This window comes from Glandiceps talaboti, chromosome 10 (assembly GCF_964340395.1).
Source record: "Glandiceps talaboti chromosome 10, keGlaTala1.1, whole genome shotgun sequence".
NCBI classification, from domain to species: domain Eukaryota; kingdom Metazoa; phylum Hemichordata; class Enteropneusta; family Spengelidae; genus Glandiceps; species Glandiceps talaboti.
This window is the reverse complement of record NC_135558.1, coordinates 20,071,026-20,076,569: the sequence shown is the minus strand read 5'-3', so window position 1 is coordinate 20,076,569 and position 5,544 is coordinate 20,071,026. Positions and strand designations below refer to the sequence as shown.

At 36.0% G+C, this 5,544-nt stretch overlaps 1 long non-coding RNA gene across 1 annotated transcript; it reads right to left on the bottom strand.

The window, feature by feature from the left end:
- Nucleotides 1-518: 518 nt before the first annotated feature.
- LOC144441454 (uncharacterized) lies at nucleotides 519-4,457 on the bottom strand. Its single transcript, XR_013481241.1, has 2 exons — nucleotides 4,308-4,457; nucleotides 519-1,062 (listed from the first exon to the last, which is right to left on the bottom strand). It is a non-coding gene; the product is annotated as an uncharacterized LOC144441454 (long non-coding RNA).
- Between the last annotated feature and the right edge of the window lie 1,087 nt (nucleotides 4,458-5,544).

Here is a 5,544-nt window from a genome sequence, read left to right as displayed (position 1 = left end):
ACTCAGGCCTATTTATTTGTGTTCACAATGAGACGAAAGTGAGTGTAAACATCTACTGATCCGACTAATGGAAGGTTATATTCCCCTGTCGTTGTTTGTTTTCTATTTGTGAACCGTGTGGCAAGTCTGCTTGCTTACCTTGGCAAATAATGACGACCAAAACTAAAGTTAAATCAGAGTATATACACATATAATACCCAACTTACTTCCTTGCTTTATCTCATTTAATACTTTAGATAACGACTAGATAAGTAAATACATTATTGCGAATGTTAAAATTAATGATATGTAAATGTCATTTCAATAATGGGACTTGGGAGAGATGAGGCCACACACACACACACACACACACACACACACACACACACACACACACACACACACGTGTTCGTTCAACAGGACAACAGGCGCATAACGGACAAACGTGTATATTCAAACAAGCGTATGCACAGACACAGACACAGACACAGACACAGACTAAGCATAAACACTGTCCATTTCAATGATGTTTAGTAAATTAAAATAAAATAGTGTTTGTACAAGACAAAGCATACCAGTAAGACATAGAAAGTATTTATAACATTAACAGTGGATACAGTATTATTTACTTTATACAAGTTTAGTGAAACCTATCTTTCACGTAGCCGTCTTTCTTTCAATTATTGTAATGCTATTATACTATACAGTTAACGTAGAGAGTGTCCAACTACGTAGAAGATTAGAAACGTTCAAATGGTTCTTGACAGAAAGTAAAATCACCAACGTTTCATTGGTGATTGAACAAAACGTGCTGACAACTAGGAGTGCATTAAGTGTTTGTTAGGCTTGGTAAGGTGTCTCCATGACAACTCCGTCGGCGTGCATATTGAATTATTACTTCAAGACGACACATGGGTTCTTAACAAACAAAATTAGTTTCAGCAGCCTCTCAGGTTCGCAGCTGATTATAGATAATGCAGGTAATCGCCATGGCAACAGTAAAGGACGCAGTGATCGCAGAAGCAGCGCCCTCAGGTTCCGAATCTCCTCCTTCGGATCGTGGAATACGTTCCTTTGAGAACACTGGGTGAAAAGACAGAGTATGAACAAGTTAGAATAGAGAAATGATTACACTAAAATATTAAGTCTCTTTGTAGCAATAAGCAAAATAAGATTGACAACAGTAATTGCAATCTGAGACCTCCAACATGAGTTGCAATTGTATAGATGAAAAATATGGGTTAATAATCGAAACTCACTCTGTAAGACCCCGAAAATATGTTTGGTTCCGATTACCCGACAAATTTTGAAATGCAATTGCAAATGAAAATAAAAATGAATTTAACTTGGAAATTGTTTTGCAAATACAAACCTTTTTTTCTTTTTTAAAAATAAAACTTGATATGAAATAAACTTTTTCTCCTTTTTTTCTATTTTAAAATTAAAATTGATCTGTGAAATCATCATAAGTCTCCTCGGTTGCCGTACTTCAGTGAGTACAACGAATGAAATTAATTATATAACTTATAGGTCGAAATTGAAAGTAAAATAATGCAATTAGGTCTACAAAAAAAATTGTGTGGTTCCGATTACGTCCAATTTTAGAAGAGATGGGGGTCGGTAGATTTTCTTTTTATGTGTGAGTGTCTAGTTCAGGTAGTTATCATTATTTTCTATATGGTCTCTGTGTTATTGGTTTCTTCTCTTCAGATGTACCGCCATTACAGATTGGAAGAACAGTTTTATATTGTCTTGTCAGTTTCCGCATCAGTTGTGCCAATAATAGGATTACATAGTATAATTTTTTTTCAGAACTAACATTTTTTAACTACCCTTTTCCATAGCTCTGGCAGAAAACTTTTTTTTTTCACACAAAGTTTCAATCCTAATCCAAAGTTTAATACTTTAGATAATTTTGAGGATAATCTACTTGAATATAATGTATCAGCAATGGTCGTAAAGTAAAACAACTGAGTTTATGCTTTTTTTACTCATGTGAATAAAACCACATTCCAGAATAGTGTAAATATAGATGCATGCCTTCTATGACATCACAATTGTTATGCCATTGTTGGAACAGTTGATAATTGCATAGTAGGGATTTTCTGAACGCGTACATTTTTTGATACGTATGATAAATTACGTCATCGGATCGTGTATGAGTTTATTGCTTAAATACCAGGTGATGGCTAAGTGCGCTTCAGTATGTACAATACTTTGAGTACCTTTTAAATATGCAGCAAAAACTATGCTCACATACGTATAACCTAAGCTTGTGTCCCCTTTAATTCTACGTTTATTGCTGTGTTTCATTACTGTAGATATAACAAAGTTCGTGCCCTTGACATTTGAAGAGATGGTGTACCTAGAGTGAACTAAGGCTGACGTTAATTCAAGGGTGTAGGTCACATAGAATAGTTGTAATTAATATTCATGAGTTCTGTAACCCAGTTATGACGCTGGTGAAGTCGTATTGGCGGAATGCCAGCTTTGGTGAAAGTACCTTGATGTTGCCACAGCGGCGATTTATCGAAAAGAATGGGTAGAGAGAGTTATTTTGTAGGAATTGTGAGTGTCTTCAAACGGAGAGAGAGAGAGAGAGAGAGAGAGAGAGAGAGAGAGAGAGAGAGAGAGAGAGAGAGAGAGAGAGAGAGAGAGAGAGAGAGAGAGAGAGAGAGAGAAAGAGAGAGAGAGAGAGAGAGAGAGAGAGAGCGAGAAAGAGAGAGAGCGAGAGAGAGAGAGAGAGAGAGAGAGAGAGAGGGGGGGGGAGAGAGAGAGAGATAGGGGAGAGAGAGAGAGAGAGAGAGAGAGAGAGAGAGAGAGAGAGAGAGAGAGAGAGAGAGAGAGAGAGAGAGAGAGAGAGAGAGAGAGAGAGAGAGAGAGAGAGGGTGTAGTGAGAACCTGAAAAAGTTAGGGATGGGAAGGAGGGAGAGTGATATATTAATTCGACATCCATGTGAATATTTGAAAACAGTATAGGTGACCAGCGTAAGCGAAGAAGTTAACGTTTTATATTCATTTTTGCTTCGGAATCTAAAGACGTTCGATAAAACTTGAAATATACTCCTCTTGTCATTTCAAATGTTGTTTTGTATCGCTACTTAAATTTACCTCCATCTTTTGATTGGTAATATCTTCCGGCAATCAATCAGTAAACATATCCATTTATATACTATTTCATAGAATTTTGATATTAATTGTAATTAATATCTAAACTATGTGTTCAATCATTATCACTTGACGAACTCTGTTTAAAAGAGGCAATCAACAGCAAAAAATTGTGTCTTTATTTTATTTGCATTTTATCCGCGAAAAACGGGTTGACTAGACGTGGTCGATATACATCTACCGATGTATGGAACATTTTATGCATCGATTTTGTCGACATTTTCTTCCAGACGTACTTTTGACTATTCAAATATATAATTATTGATTATTTTTTTTTACAAAGAGATCTACTTCCATGGAGAAGAATGGGGTCATTTAAAAAACTAAACAGCCACATTTTGCGTCAATTACTAGCAGTTTCAGTGATGTTTAGTATAAGCTTAACAACTGTAAATGACAGTAAATGGTGTGTGAATTCATTGATTAAAATTAAAACTAGCAATTACATGGGATTGTTATTCGATAACCAAATATAGTACAACTATAAAACAACAACAACAACAACAACAACAACAACAACAACAACAACAACAACAACAACCACCAGAAGAGTAAGTTCCAAAAGCCTGACATACGAGTCTGTTTGTAACACCACCCCGTAAGACAGAGCTGTCCTGTGTTCGTTCTCACAAAATGTTTTATTCATTAGGGGAAATTGTATACAAGTCAAGGGCGATAGTCTTAAGTGGTCAAGGTCGGTGGAAATATACCGTCGTCAAGTTCTTCGACCCCCCCCCCCGAAATAAACTGTTTTCTCGATTACAGACATTTATTATACAGTATACTGTAATGTTATATTACACGAACAAAAAAAACTGAATATAGTACTAAAAACTTTGGATAGGTGTACAAGTATGTATTTGGTCTGTTATGTTCAAAATGGCGATCAGCGTGTAAGTGTTAAATTTAAGTTCTGTAGGTTGCCGACTGTCCTTAGTGTACAGTGCCTAAAGACAGAGTTTACCGGGATGTTTTGGTATAATCGTAACCAAATAAAGGTAAAAATATGAGAACAATTTGCCGACGACAGATGTCTATACTTTGTATTGGACTGAAAAAAAGCATCAATCTTTAGAACCTAAAACTGTCTGGATTATTTAAAGAATGCGTATTGTAAACAATGAATAGAATTGTATATATAAATTGAAAGTGTTACCAACCTGTAAAGATTTGCAGTGCAACAAGGAAAAGTGTACAGAATACTGTCAGTTTGCCCATCTTGTTCTTCGTGTATGAGAATAGTCTGTTCGTGTTATCAAACCAGGTATAGTGCAATCACTTGACTGCTTCCAGCTGCTTCTACCCACAGAATGAGATCGCGACTTTGTTTACTTGGTTTCATACTATATATGTGAGAGAGAAATGTCAAAAGAACCATTGATATGCAGGACTTGGTTTGAAAGGAGTTGCGAGCCATTGAAACTCTAGATACAATGCTCACTTATTGTACGATTGTTGTGTTAACAATAGGAGGCCCAGGTACTATAGGTCAGGTAAGGAACGAGGCCAAGGTTATCAACCTCTCAAGTCAAAAGTATATCATACGTGATTTGGAACTTTTCCCACTGTATGGGTCATATCAATCGTGTCTATTGATTATCCACATTTATGTGTTTATATATTATCGATATCACAAACTACTGTGACTATGTATCCTTAGGTTTTCGTCAATATTTACCGCGAGAAACTTACCTTTTAGAAGAGAAAATATCAATTCCTTTCAACTCCATTCATCACTAGTCAAAAATTGGGGAAACAGGTAAAATGTAAGAACGGTTTGTTTATGTGATTCCACCTAGAGAACACTTCATACGACACATTAATTTTGCTTAAAATGTTTTGTGTATTTTTTTTTTCAAACTATTTTGGCTGTTCATCTCAGAGGCTCATTAAATGTTCTTGCCCAATGAAGTATGTCCCAAAATACATGCCCAATGGGCGGAATTTCTGATATTTGCCCCAAATTTGGACAATGGATAACGTCGAGTCATATCATCGCACCTGGTACCGATACACTCGCTTTCAATTTTGATCGACTTTAGGGCCGTGGTTGGTTCAATATATAAAAATCGCGTAGTCATTAATTGCCTGTGTGGATCACAAATACCATCACATAAATAACGTTTTCTACATTCAGTCTACTATTCACGAAGTTTCTTTGTGTTTTTGATTTGTGTAGTCGAGATCTGTTTAAATACATTCTTTGTGTCACGACAACAATACAACTCTGGCCAATATTTGCTCTATCTCTTGGTGTTCACACAATCTGATTAAAATCCGATCGATGTGGATATCGGCTAATCGTTTATTGCTATTTTACCTTCGTTATTTTGCCTGAATTGACTTTCATGGTACATGTTTACGTTTTTATCCTGATCGCCTTGTTTGATGATGATC